This window comes from Ischnura elegans, chromosome 2 (assembly GCF_921293095.1).
Source record: "Ischnura elegans chromosome 2, ioIscEleg1.1, whole genome shotgun sequence".
Lineage (NCBI taxonomy): Eukaryota > Metazoa > Arthropoda > Insecta > Odonata > Coenagrionidae > Ischnura > Ischnura elegans.
The window spans coordinates 47,068,298-47,091,341 of record NC_060247.1 but is presented as its reverse complement, the minus strand read 5'-3'; the positions used below and the strand labels follow the sequence as shown (position 1 = coordinate 47,091,341).

At 37.3% G+C, this 23,044-nt stretch overlaps 1 protein-coding gene across 2 annotated transcripts in view; it reads left to right on the top strand.

Moving 5' to 3' along the window:
• LOC124153677 (UDP-glucuronosyltransferase 2B7-like) overlaps positions 1-21,778 on the top strand; it is a 372,180-nt gene extending 350,402 nt beyond the window's left edge. For both annotated transcript variants that reach the window (XM_046526984.1, XM_046526982.1), the window contains one exon: positions 21,384-21,778. The gene's annotated coding sequence lies outside the window, so the exon portion shown is untranslated. The remainder of the gene's footprint in view (positions 1-21,383) is intronic.
• The last annotated feature ends 1,266 nt before the right edge of the window (positions 21,779-23,044 follow it).

The window sequence follows — 23,044 nt, the reverse complement described above, 5'->3', positions numbered from 1 at the left end:
AAATACAGTTAATAGACACAGAGATGCACTTTCTCCACTTCTCTTCAATGTTGCACTGGAAGAGGTACACCAGGTGGAGACAAAATTCCAGAGAAGATTAATCTGTTAGCTTTTTCCGATGATGTAGAAATTGTTGCTGAAAGCAAGGAAGACCTAATACGACTAGGTGCTGTTAAAAGAGGCGAACAAAGTAGGCTTAAAAGTGAACGATGAAAAAACAAATTACAAAAAAATTAGGAGAAAGGGGGGCAAAGAGAAGTATATACCAGTATTAAATTATAAATTGAAAAAACTTATCAATTTTAATATTTAGGAGTGATACTAACGAACAACAACAAAAAGATGTAGATATGAACGCCTGAATATCAGCAGTTTAATGATCATATTGGAGCCTAGTAAAACTATTTAAAAATAAATTCTTGTCATATACAAAAAAACATAGAATATATAAAACAACAGTCATGTCAATATTATTGTATGGCTCTGAAACGTGGGCTTTTGCAAAAGTATCACAAGAGAAGCTCATAACTTTCGAAAACAAAGTCTTAAGAAGAATATTCGGCCCAATGAAGGAAGGAGGAAATTGGATAATTAGGAAGAATAAAGAGTTTAGAGACCTATACAAAGGACCAGATATCGTTGGAAAAATTACAAGCAAGAGATTAAGATGGCTGGGCCACCTCCTTGGAAGAAGTGAGGACACCATGCTGAAACAAGTTTTGGAAGGCAAACTCGAAGGCAAAAGACCGGTAGGAAGAGCAAGAATGCGCTGGGACGATGAAGTTAAGAAGGATGTGAGAAATATGGGAGCACAGCTGGATATGGCAGGCGGACGTAGAATGTGGAGGCGCCTAGTTGGGGAGGCCAAAGACTTTCTAGGTTTCGAATGGCCACAGGGGTAAGAGTAAGAAAGTCTTCTGTAATCTTTTTGCACTGAATGTGTTGTAAATAAAGCAATTACTGAAATCTCAGAGTTTATACTTGCAAAAAATAACTTTGGTTCTAGCAATCTGATTTCAAGTCCAGATTTCCTTATGAGACTTCAAACGCTTTAATATAGACAACTTATGTATGTTCTACCCCACGCAGTTTGTTGGCTTATTATTTGTTACTTAAATCATTAATAAACTTACCTATTTTTCCAAATCCATAATTTTCGCAGGAGTAAAATACGGAGTAATCGGAGAGATCAGCTCTGAGTAGATAGTAGCTTGCAGAACCAGCCTTCACTATAAAGGACATAATTTACATTCAACATTGAAACTCACTCATACTAAAAAAATGATTACGTTGAATTAATTTTTAACATAAACTGCAGGAAGAATTTAAATTTCATTAAAAAAAACCATTCTCCTTATTTAAGAAGTAACTTTTACTCTTGCCAGCTTATTACTTTGAATTCAAAAAATTGAATAAATCTTCATGGGGTATTTTTTATTCGGATGGAATTTAATGTATAGATAAATGATACAAAATAACGACTCGATTAGAAGTCTGAAATAATGATTCTCGTGCAAGCTAAAACTAAAATATGTATCATATTTAATGCTTCTAAGTTAAATTTCTGGAGGGAGACTTGTATATTATTAGTATTATGCATAATTATGTTTAATACTAGACCTAATATGTTAAAGTACGGTTAACGAGCTTGAAATTGGAGAATTCTGCCAAAACGAAGTAAAAAATATTTGATTATTCCTTCATATCGCGTTAATCACTGGAAATTTCGAAAACTGATTGTTTACAAGGATTTATCGAAAATTATTGCTTTACCGATACAATACCCAGATATTTCGCAATACGATTATTACTTGTTCCGTTCGATGGCACGTAGTCTGGTTGATCAGCAATTGCGGTAACACGAAGAGATAAAAAAATGGCCCGTACGTGGATAGCCTGAAAAGATGAACCCGTTTACTTTTACGGTATTCGAGCTCTACTACAAGAATAGGCAAAACTTGTAGCTTATGATAGACTGCACTCAAAATAATTCATTTGTAACCATCTCCTCACAATTAAGTTGTATTACCATTTTAGAAACAGAAAGAACTTATTTGCGCATCTAGTGCAACCAATTGCTCCCTTGTTCTTTTATTCACTTTTTTACGTGATAATTTCATGAAGTAATATTAATGCAGGAAAACTTATTACTATCTTTCCAAATAACATCTTTCAATGGCGCAAATCTTTCAATACTTTTTAAGATATTAGGATTTTTAATACTATCGATCAACCATTCAGCGAGAGACGGAGAGATTATAAAAATAACTGAATAGCGATACTTTCGTAGCTATTAAATCATTTTTCGTTCCAATATTTAGCATGAGCGGTTTATAGTCATTCCTGATTGGAAAATTCACCCACCTGCTGTGCCGCAGAACTACGTCCTACGAATTTTGGGTGCTGGCTTTATTGAGTTCTGGGATGACCTTGGAGCAACGTTTTTACTTGAGGGGAAAAGGCATAGAAGCAAAAACTTGAGATATTTTCGATAAAAATGAATGAATTTATCGAAATATTCAATGTCCTGTGCGATCGGAGGATATCACGCGATTCAGATGTTTATTTTTGTTTTGAAAGAACCAACCATGTCCAATTTTCCTTGCTGTAGAGTCATGGCAATGAAAACCTTTTGCACCATCAAAGCAAACAATGCATGAATATAAAATATACAAATACTCACAAGCATTTCCAAATGTAAAAATGTACTTATTTGATGCGACAGCGTCTGCAGAAGGATCTACAAGCGCTGTAATTTTTAGGTTTGCCGTTGATGATAATGGACTTCCAGTTCTGGAACGGAGAAGATAAATAATGAGCAACAGTGACGAGTATAACACAGTTAAGTAGTATTAGAAATTCCCAGTTACTGAGTCTGTGTTCCAGGTTTTTTAATCACAGCATCGCTGGAATTTTCACTTCATTAGCACAGGGGAAAATGGATGATTATCGGCTAATGGTAGGAAAGCGTAACAAAATTGATTAAAAAATCTACGCATTTTTTTATCTAACTCAGTCGTAATTTCGGATATGCGGCGTTCTAGGCGAATGGGAATGAATGGATTGCATTGAGCCAATCGCCGCGACAATGTTATTATTGAAAACCGAATAAAAAGCTAACTATTTATGCTGCAGAATGAAAAAATTTAGCGTAGAAAAAATTAAATTTTCATCTTTGAAAAAAATGCACTTATTCTCTTCCATACTAATTGAAGAACACTCAAGCTTAAATATAAACCAATGCCTCATCGTTAGAAATTTTCACTCCCTCGATCATTCAACCTCATACAGCAATATTTTCTCTCATAAAATACATAGAAATAATTTTTATTGTGGCATTTCATTCCTTAATAAACCCAACGCAATATTTGTTGGATCTGAAACAAAGTAATTCATTTGAATCCCGCCCACTTCTTCTCTATACTTGTTTTGGCGTCGAATTTTATTGCTTTGCTCTAGAATGTTACGAAGGGGCAGCGATAATGTGGCTAGTAAACGAGACACCTCAGTTGTCGCCGGATTTTAATGATACCGTTATCTGGTTAGCCAATTTTTTGTCTGCCGTTTGTGACAGAGTTTGAAATAAAGTGAGAATGTGTGACGACACGGAGTGACAGGCGTAGGGTAATATTAATATCCTTGTCGTAGCTAACCCGAGTAAAGGTTATCAATGTTATCCTCCGAAAAAGTGTTAAATCACACACATTATCGTTCATTTTTTACAAAATAATGATAAATGTTACGGAATATTCCCTCGGATATAGGGAAAGGTCACCGAATCGCAACAGTTTCTGTAGTAAAGCAACTTATCTGAGAAATAGGAGACAAAATATGAGTTGATAATGCTGCTTTATATAGGACGGTATGCCTGCTTGCCTCACTATTTTTGGCAACAATAAATTCCAAGTCGGACACAAGCAAAATAATTCAATTTCAAAGTTTTGCATACGGTGCGATTTAGACTACAGGTTACCCAAATCGCACCACCAAAGGCCAAAATTAGTAAATGGTGCGAAGATCCACAGAGAAAAAATCATCCGCCCAGGATTTTAGAATTTTTAATTTGTAAAAAACTATTCTCCATTTCAGACCTGCATCATGCAGATGTAACCCTCCCTTATCGCGATTAAAATAAAGCTGCTGCCTTTTGGCTTTAAAAAGCATTTTATGCCAAATCATAATGTTGGTGTTTTAATTAACATTGCATGGTGTTGTCTAGTTAAGATCCATGTGTGGGCCACGTACCATATCTTCGGGTAAATTAAATTATTGATTATCTTAACCCTTGCCGTCAGGGAAGAACTACGTAAGTGTATTTATTTAGATTGAAATTTATTGCCCTCGGCACAATCTCCCAATTATGATTTATCATGGCGGGTATTGGCATCTCCCACCACAGTCCCAGAATTTTGACCGGATTCGTCGTCACCTTCCAGTAGGGATCTGGCGGGGGAGGGGGGTTCATTTCAAGACAATTGCCTTGCTCTTTTTGTAACTGATCTCGACTCCTCCCACCGTGTAAGCCTCAATTACCTCTTTTGCTGTTTGAAGTTGTTCTGCTTTGTCTAAAAATAGGATAACGTCATCGGCGTACACGATCCCCGTGTATCTATAGCCGAAACGATATATGCCAATACCCACCAGTTGCAGTCCCCTAATGAGGGGGTCCATAGCCACTGCAAAAAGGGCCATGGATAAGGGGCACCCCTGGCGAACTGAATTTCTTATTGCTATGGGTCCTGTGATCCCGTCCCCTACCAGAAGACAGGCCGTGGCATCTGTATACAATAAATTAATTGCGTTTAAAAAGATATCGGAGAAAGCCAATCTTTTTAAAACCGATATAATATACTTGACACGAATAAGTCAAACACCTAACTTAATTCTAATGCTAAAATGGAATAGAAAGAATCGTCCGTTGGCGTGATAAAAAGGTCTCTTAATAAAACACAGGCGTCTAAAATATTACATTGGTTAAACAACGCACGCTGGGAATCGTGTAAGATAATGCCGGCAACGGCTGATATTCTTGTTTATAAAATACGCGTAAAAATTTTAATATCACAATTGAGTAACGCGATCGGCCGCAAGTCGTCATACGACGTCGGCCGATCCTTCTTTGGTAATGAGATCACGGCGGTCCGCTGACTTGGAACCAGCTCGCCGCCGGAAGGATATCATTATTATAGTATTCTACCGATTAAGGTAGGTTTTCATGGAGTATTCAAGAAGTGAGCTGGGAGCCTCCCTCTTCTTCCAGCACTACCTTCTTTAATTCACTGTAAGGCCTACTCTCTTTCAATCCATCTAAAAATCCTATTCTTTTCCTTCCCCTCCCTCGTTTCCCTAACATTCTACCCACTAACACCATTTTCAACATCCCCTCACCGCTAAGCACTAACTCCATCCATACCTTCTGTCTTCTTCGTATCTCATCTAAATGCTGCCTCTCCTCGCCAACCATATCCAGTACTTCGTCATTCCTTTTCCTCTCCGTCCATTTCACCCTCTCCATTCTTCTCCATACCCACATCTCGAATGCCTCCAATCTTCTCTCATCTTCTTTCCTCAGTGTCCACGTTTCCGCACCGTAGAGAGCTACACTCCAGATCAAACTCTTCACTAACCTTTCCTTAAAACTCTTGCACAACGATCCTCTCAGAAGCTCCTTCCTGTTCATGAACGCCTCCTTTACTAATGCAATACTCTTCCTTATATCCTTACTACTGTATCCGTTTTCCTCTAACGTACCTACTGTCTAAATAGTTGAATTGCTCAACCTGCTCTAGTTTTTCACCACCCACCTTTATCTTGAGTCTCACATTCCTCGCTCGTGATGCTTTACAAAACCGCATAACCTTAGTTTTCTTATGATAAATTCTCATCCCATACTCCTCGAAACGATCGTATAACGCAGCCACTAGAGCCTGAAGCCCCCTTGCTGACTGGCTAATCAACGCCCCGATCATCCGCGAATCTCACTGAATTGAACATCATTCCTCCCACTTTTATTCCAGCTCATAACTCATCCCGCGCTTCCCTTACCATCTCTTCAGCGTACATGTTAAAGAGCAGCGGCGAATAAGGACAGCCTTGCCTCACACCTCGGCCAATGCTTGCCCACCCAGGTTCTCCGTCCACTACCCTCACTTGCGCAGTCTGGGCCATATACAGATTACGAACCAGTCGTCTATCCCTCCAATCTACACCTATTCTCTTGAGAATATCCATTAACTTAACCCAGTTCAATCTATCAAACGCTTTCTCAAAATCCACGAAACACGCATATACATCCTGGTGATATTCTAGGTTCCTCTCCACGAGGGACCTCATTATTGCTACTGCATCACGAGTTGACTTCCCTTTTCAGAAACCAAACTGATCTTCGCCCAAATACTCGTTTTCTCTCGCATCCATTCGTCTGTTCAATATCCTCAGCACCACTTTCGCCGCATGCGATATTAGGCTGATAGTCCTATAACCTCCGCATTCCACAGCTTTCTTCTTTTTCGGAAGCGGAATTAAAACCGTCTTCATGAAATCCTGCGGCCAACATCCCTCCTCATTGATCCTGCGCACTAGCTCGAAAAAACTTTTCTTACCTTCCTTCCCTAGGTTCTTCAGAAGCTCACACGGTATATTGTCCGCCCCTACTGCATTCCTAGCCTTCATATCACGGAGTGCTGTCTCTATTTCCGAATCTAATATCTTCGGCCCAAGATTATCCTCCTCCTCTGCACTTTCCTCCTCTAGAGTCAATCTCTCTGGTCTGTTCATTCCGTCATACAGGTCCTCCACGCATTCCTTCCATCTACCCTGTACCTCTTCTCGCAAGGTTAGTATCCTCCCATCTTTAGCCTTAATTTTAGCCATGGCTTGTCCTCTTTTGCTTCCCAATAGCAACTTCTCTTTGGGGTACATCGCGCCTACTTCTCCATCCTTCCGCAACATTTCCATTTCCTTACACTGTCTTTTCCACCAAGCCTCCCTTGCTCTCTTTGTTTCACGCCGTAATCGATTATTAATTTGTCTATACATTATTTTGCCCTGTGCTGTGCCCACGTTCTTCAACGTAACCAATTGACTTGTCCGCCGCTTTGACTATTCCCGTTATTATCCTATCTTTCCTCAACAGTCTTATTACTGTCAATGTCCCGCATACTAATGTATAAAAGAAGTTAAATAGTCTACTTAAAAAAGGAGTTAAAATATCCCAGCATAAGGTGTAAAACTCGTATGGGATCCCGTCCGAGCCGGGGGACTTGCCCTTGGGGAGTGAGCGGAGAACCACCTCCACCTCCTCCCCTTGGATTGAGGCTTCGAGATCGCTAATCTTTTCGTATGGTAAGGTAGGAAGGTCAGGGAGTGGGGGACACTGTTGTTCCCGCCAGGCGTGGTAGCGGTGACAGATATCTACAAAATGCTTTTCTGCCTCTTTGAAAAGGACGTCGATGCGGGAAGTGGAGTTACCATGCCTTATTTTAATGACCCTCTTATGTTCTGAGAGTGTAAGCGGGTCCCATTTTTCGCTTTCGAGCTCCCGCTGCCAGCAGCGAGGAGCGAAGCGTGTCATTTCATGAGAAAGAATGGGTGCATTCAGGGGGAGTGATCACTCCTTGATCAGTGAGCGGACTGTGACGTCATTGCTCACTGAGCGATCACATTCCTCCCTGGATGGTGAATGCTCTGTGAGCGCTTTGGTGGGGAACTTGAAATGCAAAACATTCAATATGGCGCCCAGCGCTTGTGTTTACTTTCGTGTAGCGGCTGCGAAATATCCTTTAACTCCTGTGATAAGTTCATACCTTGTGACTCTGTCCCGAATATATATCACTCTTAATGTACGGATATTAAGGATTTATCGCTAACAGTTCCTTAGAAGTCGCGTGATATTTATTTGAAATGCCTTTAGTAACAATCGTCCTAACATTTCGTTGAGAATGTGGTGGCTGACATTAAAGTCTTGATAAAAGAATTCGTTGAACTAAAATGGACGTATTTCCCATGTTTAGAAAGAAATACTTTCACATTTGCTAATTCCGTGAAATCCGCTTCGTCTTATAGTTTCTTGAATGAGATTTAATAAGTGATCAAGGACGTAACCAGACGTTGTTATTGTTATCACAATAAACTATTTGTGAACATTGGTTGACCAATGGTGAAGTTAAATAACTCAGCATTCCGGAACGTAGTGTTGTGGATATTTTGAGGAAATGCTGGTCAAAGTAAAATATTCTGGTGTTATGGTACTAACCAAATCTGACATTACTTTGGAAGTGAGCTATGTGCCACATGAGCTTCTAATTGAGGAATGGACTTTGAATGTTCTTTGACTTTTGAATTGACTTTTTTGAATTCTGCCCTTAACCTGTGTATTAGAATTTCCTAAGCCACAACGATATTAAATCAATTAAATATGACATGGCCTATAACCTTCAAAACTTTTAGTTCTGTCATCTACATTATGTATGCCACTCACTTTGTCAAAGGTCACATGAAAGTATTTACTCTTAGCCATATGGTATCACTATAATATATTTCTCTACCAGAAGATCAATATTAATATAGGTACTAGTATTTATACAGGTAAAATATTTTAATCTTCCTACTGAATGCCTTTTTTGTTGAATCTAATCTAATATGAGTATTTTTGTTTCTGTCCTGTATTTATGTGCCTTACCTCACAGTACTTGTGACAGTGTGTACACTCTTCTCATTATTTTTTATGATGGCAAATAAAAATATTATTATGAATGATATAGTAAAATACAATAAAGTTCGTAAAGGCAGTTTCACATGGACCACGTCATTCCACAGGTTAGCACTGAAAACATGTTTGGAACTAAGGCAGGGGATATTTTGCCGCATTACATCTTCGCATTCTCGCGTGTGTTATAGAAATTCACCGCTCTACACAACGCAAATTTGATTGTAACTTCATATATATACGTCAGCTATTGCGCAATAACGTCCCCTGTGTAAAACGGCCTGAAGCCAATGTAGAAGCAATTAATTAGTTAACCCAGGAGAAAAATTACTCACGCCTTATTTTTTGACTAACCGGGCAAACAATACCCCGCGATTTGCGTAAATAGATATATTTGAATAAATCTGAGGCCTATGAAACATTAATGGAGAATTAAAATCGCATTTCAACTCGAAAATCCCTTTTTCAACGAAGACTACTTCTAAACTATACACCTGGCTTACGACGAAATTCCACCGCAAAATACTATTTTGGCTATCTAATTTAGTATATAAATACATAAAAATAGGCCTTCTGCCAATCGCATTTTATATGCCTACATTAACTATAAGTCATCCAGTGTTCGAAAGGTTACAATATATAATTAATACGGCTGTCCGACTCGACAGTTCTTCGGCATCATTTTGAACTCGCGCCGTCGCTCACCTGTTCGGTGAGCGCTTGATCATACCCGGGAGAACGCTCACAAATATGGCGGCCGCTCACTAGTGATCGGGTAGTGAGCGGTCGCATCCAGGGGGAGAGCGGTGGTTCGCTCACCTTCCGCTCAGTGAGTGGAGCTCCCCCTGGATGCACCCAATGCATTCAATACTCCGCTCAACAATTTCATTGGTCCAACGTATACACTAATCAAGTTATGCTAATTTTCTATAAAATTCGAATCGTACTTTCGACTATACCGACACCTGTATTGAAAAATTCGCAATCCTATTGATATCCCTTCTATGGTAATTCCCGTATCCCTGACTTCTCAACTACCCCCATTCCAAATTTCACCTATGTACTTATATTGGTGACGTAGATAGGGCGATGCGTGTATTTCTTCCGGGGACCACTTACAAAAAGTTATAAACTCATATCGATATATCCTCATTACGAAACATTACTCATCTTAATAATTTATTTGTGCGCATAATTCATTAAAATTTTTATATCCGTAACTATGTAAATAGGTTTGAAAAAGGGCTCCATCGAATGCAACCTCGTATCAATCATAACTTCGAGTCAAATCAATCGATCCGCTTGATTTAACTTTTGTCAGATGAAACACATTATCAGTTATATTGTTTATGACTTTCATGTTAAAAACTTGATTAACAAAAAAGTCATTAGCGATTAAAGCGTATCCAAGGAGATTGGAATGGATATAACTCGTACATGAATCGATCGAGCGGAATGGTCATCATTGCAAAAGTTGCCATTTTTATAATATTATTACCCTGAAAGTCACATTCCTCTAGCTGAAACGGTTGCTAAGATATTCAAGATTTTATGCTCCACAAAAAAAATTTCGACAATGATTTTTCGCGTGAAGGATATATTTCGGAATTTTATTATTTACCAATTAACCAAGAGGGTTACGAAAAAACAGCTGCTTTACCCGTAACCCTCTACCCTAGGGTAGACCGCGAGGGTACGAAGTACCCTCCAAATTTTAATATGGCACATGTCTCAAGGCCGAAATCCGAGTTTGAAAATTCGCCCATCACGACAATTGAAAACAGATATCGTTTATTCCTCGGAATTGTTTCGACATAAGAAAATTCCAAGATAGCCAAAAAATCAACCAAAAAACTATCCATCTTATAAGTCAAGGAATTTGCCGTACGATTATTGCAAGCTAATCAAAAAAATTCCTAAACTTTTTCCATAAGATAACCATAGAAAATGTTCAAAAAATAATAAAAAATACTAAATATCAATTTGTCGCAATCACAACCACACCAAAAAATCGACCAAAAAATTTGCTTATGTCCATTGAATATCATGTTCCTCAGATGTTTAAAAGTACAAAATAAAAGCGAAAAAGTTTTAGTCTCTTAAGGCTCCCATGTTAAATCAAGTCGATATATAGGTACCGAAAACTAATCGATTTTTTCAAGCTTTCATATTTTTTCTCCCGATGAATTTTTTTTTAACTTTTACGTGAAATAAGCCAAATATCCACACCTTTCACAGTTTGGGCTGTGAATTTTGATGAATCAGTCAGAGGCATATCGAATTGCAATTTAATATTTATTGAACATTTCAACTGCCAAAGCACGTGACCATGCCATGCTGGCTACGGCGAAGCATGGTAGACTCCAGATATACAATATCTGGCTAAATATATCTGAAATAGAGCTGATCTATTTTCAATATCCTCGTAAAAAGAAGAAAAATAATAGTGAAAGAAACACTTATTTTCTTAATATCCACGCAACAGACTTGTCTCAACAACGTTGACCACAACTGATGTGTGGCGTGTTTGGGGATGCAGGAGGTTTAAAAATATAGCCATCAGATTGCATGTGTGTCTAGTAAATTGGTTTATAGAATGGTGGTGCGATTTGGGTGGAGGTAAGGTTTAAAAAATCTACCCTATACATAAGTTAACAATTTAAGTATTATACTCACATTTTGTCTGTTCCAGAAATGCCAAAGTTGTACTCCACGTTGGTTGTTGCTGCCGTACCCGTTAGGGTAATGCATTTCCAATTATGGAAGTACAAAGTTGGGGTCATCGCGTACAGATACCACTCATTCACAAGGTCCTGAAGAAGATGCGTATTGTATTATTATTTTTTAACACCAACGTTTTTAAAGCTGTATTCAATCCTCAATTTAAAAAAAATGGTGGCTTCAATGCCCATGCTTTCCGTTTAATAACACCTAATCAAACTAATGGAGGTGCATGTGAACATAAGGCAACAAACCCATAGGAAACTTATATCACCCATTATTATCAAACACGGCGATTCCTTTGTTATCTGAGAATTTCTCAGAAATATCCACTATAGCTTATGACCTATGTACACCTTGATATGTTGCAGTGAATTAAGTAAAAAAAGTATGTGAAAAAATTAATGCGGGCAACGTCAATTTTCGCATAGCATAATGGGCCGATTGAAAAGCTGACCTGAAAATGATACATGACGATGGCGCTGAGTGCTGAAGAAGAAATAGACGCATAGGATGAGAAAGGATAAGTTTTTTTCGGAGGATTCGTAAAGCAAGGGAATTGTAGAACAGACTTGTAGAACTGTGGAAAGTGTAGAATTGTGCATCGCAGAGGGACCTTGTCCGTAGACCATCTCAAAAGGCAGTGATTACGCGAGGAATACAACGGATATAAGTGCCCGGGGAAGATAAAGGACGCGAGAAATAAGAACATCAAGGGTGTGAAGGAAATAGCTTGGAAAGGTAGAAATGGAGGGCTACATTGTTCCTCAATTAGAATTTCAGCATTATAGTAGTTATGTTTTAAATGTCGTATGGTGTAACTAGAAATTATACTTACAGCAAAATAAGCAGCCAACGCGTAAGATTGTGTTGATTTACAGCTTCCTAAGGTGAACTTCTGACCTGAGCACAGCGGCGTCAGGACCAATAGCAAGAGAGTGATTCGCTCCATGGCTCAGTTACGGCTCACAGTTCAATCCTGTTGCTCTTCTTCACTCTTCAAGTAAAGGAGAAATACCTTTACATAACATTACGGCACCTGCTTGTATTAATTAATATGAAAACTTGATGCAGTGGAAGGTATGCATACTTGAAAGACTGCTGCTCGTTTTTACAAAACACTTTAGGTGGAAAATGTAGGTTAACTGAATATCATCATAAAGACTTTGTTGACGGGAAACCTATCCGTAATAAATCTCTTATATTTTTTCTATTCAATGAATGCCAGTAGTGTAAGCATAATATGTAATTCGGCGAACGATATGGAGGAAGGATGAACTTTACTTACCGGAAAGAAACCTGCGAGAGTAATCGACTGCTCTAGTCCACAATTTCCCAAGGTGAACTTTTGACCCAAACACCGGTGTCAGCACCAGCATGAAACAGAGCGTGAAACAGAAATTCTCTTCATGGCAAATGATCAACGGCCTCTTCTCTTCTTTTCTCTTCTGATCTTCAAACAGCGCTGGGATATCTGTAGAAAAAGGAGCCAAATTCAGGTTAAATTATTTAAGGTGCGAATCTCAAGGGATCCGTTAATGAAGATCCATTTAGAGACTTTATACAAATGCAACTTCCGATAAGCAATCGTATTGATAACTGGCCACACTATTTTTTTTAAAGGACCTTTTCAATGTAAGATGATGACAATTCGTCAAGTAGATTCCAGGCAAATGCTATATTCCCATCCATTATTTGGTCCACACTGTGTTATTAATAAGGTTGTATCACCATAACAATGACGCATGATTACAACCAAAGTCACGTTATTTCACTTTTAGCTATGTTGTTATTTTCATTTTATCTATTTTATCGTTCCGCAAAGTAAAGTCGCACACATTACTACTGTCATAGCTAGATTACGTTCTTAGACATTTAATTTTGAAGATTCCTACTGAGAGTCTATATTTCCGCGCAAATTACATATTGACTGAGGAAGGGTGAGTAGAGATGGCAGAGGAATAATGAAGAATCCCCTGTATAAACCAAATCAATGCGTATTTACGAAAACTTGAATGCAATTGCCTTACATACAATAATCTTTTGGCCAAAATCTGCGACCTTAATGAATTATAGTGAAGAAATGGAAATATCCCTCAAATATCAATGATCTTTTCGCATTACGTATTTTTCAATTTTTAAATAACAGTAGTCCTGATGTAGTCTCAAGACGGTACATGAAAACGGAAAATAATGACAGTGGTAAAATAATTTTATACATAATATCCCATTATCAAGCTATCGTTCCATCTCTACACCGATTCATGCAAGTCGCAGGAAAACATCAAATTAACACTATTTTTGCTCAATGAGGGACTAGCTCCAAAGTGAAGGTGAATTTATGACGGATACCTACTTTATTATGCATATCTTAAAAAAGTCTATCATAAGATCATTTATTTGACCGATTCTAATGAGTATAACTATGCTGAGGAAAATTATGCAAGTTGGCGAGTGAAAAAAGATGGCAAATTAATTATTTCAAAATCACACGACTATGTTATTTCACCCTTTCCGTACTGCTTATTTCTCACATTGCTGTAAAGTAAACAATCGCTCAGTGAGAACGTTGCTGTCATTTTTTGAAATTAAATAAAGTTCTTAGTGGGTTTTTACTGCATATTTTGGAATTACTAATACGGGAAATGTTACAGAAATATGTACCGAATCAATATCACGCGATACAAAAACTGTTTGTGCACTCTTTATTTAGAGTAAAAAGTGTACGTAGAATTTATATGGAGTTTTATGGGCAAAATTTGGATGGATCTACTGCAAATGATACTTACCCACTGACAAATTTCGTTCAAATAAATGACATCAGAACTTTCCATTCCTCTTATATATACCTTCCACCTTCACTTCAAAGCATGTCATTTGGAGTTTGGATTCCATGAAAACCTCAGCGGGAAATTATATCCACGATTTGATCTAGGGGATTTTTTGGGAGGCATTTGCACGCAATATACTCTCCGTTTTCTCTCTTCAGTCGTGTAGAGTTAGCTTTCGTTCATTTTTTGATCATAGACATGACATTGCACCAATAAACACTGAACTCTCTTTGCATCGCATATATCAAATAAACTTTGTTAAAACGATTCGCATTGCTAAGAAATGCTGTACAAAATCAATGGTAAAATGTTTTGTCCATCAAAATATTATATCCTTGCGTTTCTGTAGTGGGCATTAAAATTTCTTCTCAGATCGACATCAAACAAATGATAAATATGCTGACCGGAAGAAGGCATTTCAAAAGCAAAAAATTCACATGTCACATGGAGACACATCATAAGATGTACTTTCATTTCACAGTTTTTTCCCAATGCCTTTGATAATGATTAAAGTTGGCACATTTCCAAAAAAATCTACTCTTTTATGCCCTGCCCATGTATAATGTCTATTTTTAAATCAAACACATGGTAAAAATGGCAGCATGTTTGAAGCCACGTGCTGTCATATAAGTATTTTTCAGTGTTTTTGGAAAAAGCGTCTCTTAAAAATTCAAAACGGACATTAAAATTAATTTCTAATAATTTAAAAAAAAACTACCCTTCATTTGCTGCTCTTAAATACGGAAAGCAATCACTCTACTGAATGAATTTTGGTTAATGAGGATGGGAAATTATAATTTAACTGGGAAAGTGCCCGATAAAACATAGTTCTACCATTGCACAAATAACTTCAAATCTCCAAGATCTGTGCCTCTTTTTTATAGCTTTCCGTAAGTTACTTACAAACTTTGTTTGCGAAATGGGATAAGAATAAGCTTATCGATAATCATGTAACAGGTGCACATCGATAAAGAGTAGCATAAAATTCCGTGGGCAGGTAGATATCAGAACAGTTATAGTAATAAGCATGGTAATAGCGTTGTTGGTAAAAACATACCATTATTGCAATTTTCCTCGTCAATGCAAAATTGTCAGCACAATCAAACTTAACGATTTAAAATAGAAAAAAAGCTACACATTTATTCGAACAATTTTTGTAGGAATCCTTGATTAAGATAGCAAGATATCGCATTAGCCAAGCTTCATCCTATTCAAATTCTATATCTAATCTAATCAAATCATGCTTAATTAATGAACTACTTCATAGGAAGTTGTGAGTGCCATATAGACTAGGTGCCGACTACTACTGGAGTGATAAAATGCAATTTTCCCCTGAGTTGAAGAGTTCTCGCAAATTATGAGTCATCGAAATGCATAAAATCAAGCTAAACTTCTGTAGTGTGATGAAGGATTTGGTTAAAGATTTGGTGCTTTCTCGGCGAATCTTGTTGATGAAGTCTTCTCGGGAAATCAGTTGGGTCAGAATGGACATGGCTGCCAACGTTTCAATGGCCTTCTCTGCCATCGTCTTCAGGGCGAATGATGGACCTGGATAGTTAGGTTATTCTTCAGTGTGGGAAGGTACTGGATCCAATCTATTGGGGTGAAATGAAGACTTCTCCTGTGTTAACTAATCTTGACAACTATCCCCAGTTTACTCTCTTAAAGATACTCCGACGAGGTGGCACTTTGTGGGATCGGAAGATGACTCCCGATTTTAATATTTTTTCTTCTACTAACTTATTGCAACTTTTCCGCGCTATAGCGACACGAAATTTATAACTTGAGTTTTTTTCACACTACTCTAATGGATATTGTACCTAATTTACGTACTCAGGCGTAGTTTTGTGATTACGTACCATATTAAGATGAAGCATTACCAATAATAAAAGATGTTCAAGTATTACAACCTCGTTTACTATCATCGACGTATTCCTTCAAAATTACGCTATCGACACACTTGGATTCATAGTTAGGAGGTTGGAAGCCGAGAGGCGTTAATCGGAGCGGACTATTATATCTCTGGCTGGAGGGCTTTCAAACCACCAATTACGGATGATGAAGGACCGGTCGGAGAATTTTCGACCAAGACACGCGAGGATGCGCCTGAAAGCTAGGACTGGGTGTGTATTAAAGCGATGACCTCTTGGGAAGCTGGAACACGAGGCTGATCCGGATAAATCTGGATTCGCATTGCAACGTGCCGAGTATTGACGCCGAAATATTTCGAGTTTATGTTTTTTGTTACCGCAAGGATTCCCGGCCACCAAGGGATCGGGTTGGTGTGGTGGATACATTGTTGGCTTCCCAACCAGGGCTCGGGTTTAAATCATGGCGGTGGTAGAGAATTTTTTAAGACTGCCCGATCCAAAATATTTTTCACTGATTGATCATTGAATGAAGCGTTGAGTGATTTAAATTCCAGTTTCAACACCTTTTCCGTTTCAAACGATATTTGATTTTAATCTTGATAATTTATTGCAGAGATTGGCCAAGTATTTTGTCACTGCATCCAGGGATGTAGTCATAAAATTAACGGTTAGGTCAACCAGTAGAAGTGACCCCAGTTCTATTGCACAAACGGATATAATTTCACATCAGGGACTATTTGACAAGGTAAAATTTACTATTTGTTGACGTAGAGGCACAAGTGACTTATGTTCAACGAAAGTAAAAATTATACCTAGGAATCAATGCTATAAAAATTTTATGCTTCGTATTGAAAGTGGTAGAAGGGATCAGGTTGGTGTGATGGCTAGAGTCTTGCCTTCCTATCCCGTGGGCTCGGGTTCAAATCCATGTACATCTGTATTTAAATATTCCCTCATGATATTGAAAAAATATGCTAATTTGTAATTTCAAAGAAGTGCATGAAGTCGACCACCCGGATTGCTTCCATGCTTCAAACATTTTAAGGTTTTCAGGCATGAGTAGGGGATACAAGGGAGGCATGGGACAGTTCAGATTTCTCTCTTTTGATTTAAGTTTTTTAGCTTTTGCTTTTACCACGTGTATGAGAAGAAGTAGATGCATTTCCTCCTAAAATGGCTCCTGGCCCATATTTCGGATTGTGAGTTAAGAGGAGGATATTGGTTTTCACACCAATTTTGGAAACTTTCATGAGATGCTTTAACTTTAAAGTTCTATCATTTTAATTATGACCTTCTCTCGCTGGAAGAACGATGAAAATGCGTGTCCTTTTGGTTTATAACTGATAATATTAATAAAATAATAAAATTTAGTTCTTTTTATTACTTGATAATACATGTGAAAAACAAAATGACCCTTTAGGGAGGTCTGGGACATCAGGTATGTTGGAGGAATAGGACAGTGTCCCACTCCTTCCAAGCACTATTATTTTTCAAGTTGTATTTTATACGGCATTTTAATTTTTAGTATTACTTAACTATGCCTAATAAGTAATTTAGAATGATATTAGTGAAAAAATCCAGATATGGTACTAGTGTCAATTTGTACCATTCCGGAAGCTGTGTAGATTTTTTGCGATAAAGGCGTGAGTGTGATGAAAGCTAAAAAGTGTGAGAGAGGTGCCAAGAGTAAAGAAATCATCAAAATCTGCATTATCAAGACATGTAATCAATGTATTTGCTTACAAGTACAAGGACAGTGTAATTTTTCAAAGTAATCTGATATGTGGAATGGTTTTCCTCTTTTGTAATGCACAGGGAAATGCTTTAGAAATGAGTACGATAATGGATATAATGTAAAATTAATGCGAAAAAGGGGAGCCAATTTAAAATTTTTCCTCTCTCAACAAGAAGACATTAGCTTCATAGAAAAAGAAAAGATATTGCTCTGAAACTGAATTCTTCATTTTTATTTGGAGACACTGAAAGAGTGAAATCCTCATTTACATTTACTACTGATACCGCAAAATGTGTAAATGTTGTCAAAAATGACTACAATACTTGCCATTTACCTATTATGAATATATTATTTATTTGTTCCCATTTTTGCAGATATACATTACAGTCATTCCTCCCACTTAACCGTCCCTTCCTCCCGGAATGAGGGAGGACTGGGACATATGTCATTTGTTCAGAAAATGCTAAGTTCCACAGTACTCATCCATTCTAATTTCTCGAGGAATTTTCAATGGAATTTTGAAGGGTCAAGGCAACTATGGATTGCAAAAGAATATGATTTAAGCCGCTAACATTTTCACAAAAAATTGTGTTACAAAATGTGACCCAGTCCTCCCTAGTCTCCCCTGGTGAAAATGATTATTACTGTTGTACATTAATCGTAAGACTGGTGCACTGCAGACTACAATTTCTACCTTTCCCAAACAAATTCCTTCAGTTCCCTGATAGTTTTCTCCCAAGCGTGCTTCTTTATATTTGTTCAAGCTCTTATCTTTAGGTCTACCTCGGGTGGTTTTCTTCCGTTATTTTCTTCACATACTTGTAATTGCTGCGTCTTTTTATATGGCCTAGCCTCCATATAGTTTCCGAATAATCTTCGGCAACCGGCGAATAGAACAAGGTCTTTAAGGTCTCCAGTCTATTCTGATCAGTTATTCCGATTATTTAAATTACTGATCCGAGCTTAAAATTTTCAGCCATTCAATAAGATTCATCTTTAAATTATTAACATGAAAACAAACATTAGATGATACTCTTGATATGTGTGACACTTGAATAATATATCCTGAAGAAATAATAGTTCTTAATAAGACATGCATACATCAGAAGCTTAGTAAAATTAAATACATACATGGTCACACCTCAATCAATTAATCCCTGATTTTCGCCAAGAGCATTTATGAAGATTTGGAAGTGCCATTGAATTGATTGAACTACTAGGTATATGTATTTAAAGATCCATTTTTCAAATTTTTGCGTTCAAAATTTTCATAAATCTTCTGAACACTACCTGCATCGATTCATTTGTTAAAATCATCAGAAATGCAGGGGCTAGTAACTCGCCCTAAAGTTTATTTCAATGCTCCATTTTTTTTATTTGAAGTTTTTACAGCTCACGTTTTGAAAAATGTGTCCATCTTGTGACCACAACCTTCAAAAAATATTTACGTGAGGTCCATTATAAAAACAGACGATACTTGAACTCACAGTTAAATAATTTAACGACTGTGCTTCTTTTTGTTTGAATTTACATTTCCGTATGTAGAGTATTCATATATATAGGGACATTACTTACCTCTCATTAATTCCCCACCCACTCATTCCTCTTCATATCCCACTGATTTATTCTTATTTCCCCAACCAATTTCTCAATCTATTTCTAATTTTTTTGAACTGTTTCCTGCGTTTCAGAATGGATTATTAAAAAAAATTTGAAGCCATAATATATCAAAAAGAAATGAAAATGTGATATACATATTTAGGGCATCCATCAGCATGTTTTTAGGCGGTGCTTTCTAAAACTAAATGAATAGCTGTTTTAATATAAGAAACATTTTATCTCAAAGGGACTAGAACAATCCAAAAAAATCTTTCTTGCAAAAACATTTTCTCAGTATGCATGCGCGTGTACAAGGAGGGTATTATACGTAAAGTACAAGTGCTTGCATCCGCCTTAGTTTCAGAACACGTTAATGAAAATTTATTTCAATCAGGACATTGCTTTCAATACAACTAAAGATTTCAAGTTAGCGATCAACAAAATAGTTTTTTTCACGAATGTAAGAATATGACTTTAACCGAACATGAGGAAGTTGAGTTCAATCACTGAATTAATTCATCGATTATTAAAATAATGGAGCAGAATTTTCAAGCTATTGATGCACAATGAAAGGAAAAATCAATTCATTCAGCCGTTTAATTCAAATTTTCTTAAAAATTCGAATAAGAGAAAAGTTTACGCTAATTAAATAGATCTATCGTTCCAGTAATCTGGTCTACTATTAGCCTCACGCAAGCTCATTGCGTACTTCCGGAGTCTTCTTAGTGTACATCGCAAAGATGCCCTCAAGTCAGCTATCATAACAAGCCACTGCCCGTTTGGGAAGCACTGCGGAAGCTGTCCAGATAATCGCCGACTCACACGTTCCTTCCAATTCCACCACCTCCCACCCCATTCCCAGACCTTGGAGGGGATCCTAAGGCGGAAGATTTCATTTGGCGGGCTTATCCTCATCGTATTTCTTACACACGTTTCAATTATAAGTCAGAATTAAGAAAAACGGTAAAAAGCTGCTATTCAACTTTGAATGTACCTACTCATGAATCGACATGAGAAAAAATACCACTTTTTACGAAAACATAGGTATTTGCTACAATTTTTTTCTCATGGATATATGCGTGAATTTTACTGCCATTCACGCGGCAGAATTGAAATACGAGACATGTTCACTCTCAAGTAAGAGCACTCTTTAGCTCTGGTGCAGTGGGATTTTTTTCAATAGTTGGTAACACCGAGTGATAGTGAAGGTAGTCTCTGAACACAACGGGCACCGACAACCTTTGATAGCACCTATATTTGCGTCGTAGTGGCCGCTTCTGTGAAATACGTCGATAAGGAATCCCGCCAAGTGTGCGCTGTCATGAGGTTCATTGTCGCGGAAGAAATTTTTTAATTTATTTGGTTGGGACGTTTTAAACCACCCTGCATATTCCCATGCATTGGCGCCATCAGATTTTCATCTTTTCACCTTCCTGAAGACTCCTATGGTTAGAAAAAATTTTTTCAGCTGATGGTGAGGTGAAACAAGAGGTCTATAAGTGGACGAAGGAGAGTTTGAGTTCTGTAAGTACAAAGTACAAAGGCCTACGATGGTAACTCTGCGCGTTTACACGACGTTTTGAGGTTACGATCGTAAGGATCAACGTCGCGACGATCGTTGTGTAAACGGGGCATGAGGCTGCCAAGATGGCGGCAACACCACGTTTCATTACAGGAAACAATTGCCTGCCGTGAAGCGGCAGGAACAAGTGGCATACGTAATACATTACACAATGGAAAGACGTACATATGTTAGGGAACTATTATAATTTCAGTATGACAAAATTAGCCATACACAATAATGGTACCTTTGGATGCTCATTCTCTAGTGGTTCTTCAACAGCAGCCTTATTTTTCACATCCAATTTGCAGAAAATAGTGACTGATTCTTCCTCATCATTGTCTTATCTTTCTTTCAGGGCACACACCAAGACTCATTTATGGGAGAAGTACTTCATGTAGATGTGATCTGTGCTTTGCTCTTTGGCATTAACTCAGTCAACCAGTCAAGACTTACACTTACAGGCTGAACTTTTGCTGGAAGAGCAGACATTTATGGTGCTGTTTTGTTTTTTTTGAGGTCCCCATGTTGCAAAGTGTTTCACATGCTTTCATAGTGAAATACCTATGAGGGACAGTTGTTTGACTGAAGACTGCAAGTGAAGAAAAGGTTTTTTCTTCCACAGGACATAGGTACCAAAGAATATTTTTGTGAAAGAAGTCATTTTCAATTATTAACTCATCAATTGATATATGATTCCATCCATATTTATTGCAAAGCATTTTTTCATAGACTCCGAAATATTTATCTACTAACTGACTGATGATTTGCTCTTATATCATTTTTACTATCAAATTTCATGAGAAAAATATAAAACACTGTGTGTTATTCCCAACATACTCAATATCACTTTGTCTATAAGTGATCTGAGAAATTGAAGTTTATGAATAATTTATGAGTAAGGGCTTATGTGAAAATGAAATATCAACTCAATCATCTATGATTGATCAAGCATTGAGGTTACTGTGAGTCACTATGAGAGATTCATTAAAACCCTGAAGCTTCAGGGTGAAGTTATATCATAATGCTCTAGACCAAAATGAGAAAAAGGAAGACCGATTTTATTTATATTTCATAATGAGCCACCATTTGAGAGGCTTCTCAATGGATTGAAATCACCCCACATAAATGTTTACCCAGTGATCAAACTTACAGAGCCAGTTCATGTAAGTTTGATTTAGGTTCATCTTTTAGTTGAATCAAGTGGCTTACTGTGAGATTGTAGTGAGAAAATATGGTATGTGGGATTCAATTGCAAAGGAATTGCATTTCAGAGAAATTTTCTGAAGACAATATTCTCAAAAATGCTGTGGAAGGTTGAATGCTCTGACCTTTATGGGCTACAGCCATATGGACCTTGATAGCCTTCATAATTTCAATGTGGATAGCAAAAGTTCTAATTCAAAACCTGTATCCTCTTCTTATTTCTTGATGATGTATTAGATTGCTTGGTAATGACAAGCATATAACAGCTGACTTTAATTGGTGATATTCTATGCCTGTTTTTCTCTAAGAGTTGTTATCAATCTCATTAGATATAGAAGTGGGTAATAATTAAAGTAAAAAAGATGGAATATATTATAATTGGACTAGTTTGAATGGAGATTCCAAATTTTCATATGGCACATGTCTCAACGCCGAAATCCGAGTGTGAAAATTCGCCCTTCACGACAATGTAAAATCAAAATCGTTTATTCCTCGGAATTGTTTCGACATATGAAAATTTCGAGATAGCCAAATAATCATGCAAAAAATCCTACACCTTATATTTCAAGGAATTTGTCCTACGATTATTGCAAATTGGCCAAAAAAATTCCTAAACTTTTTCCATAAGAAAAGCATAGAAAACGATCAAAAAATAATAAAAAATACCAAATATCAATTCGTCGCAATGACAACCACACTAAAAAATTGACCAAAAAATCTAGTTTACGTCCATTGAATATCATGTTCCTCAAACGTTTAAAAGTACAAAATCAAATCGAAAAAGTTTTAGTCCCATAAGGCTCCCATGTTAAT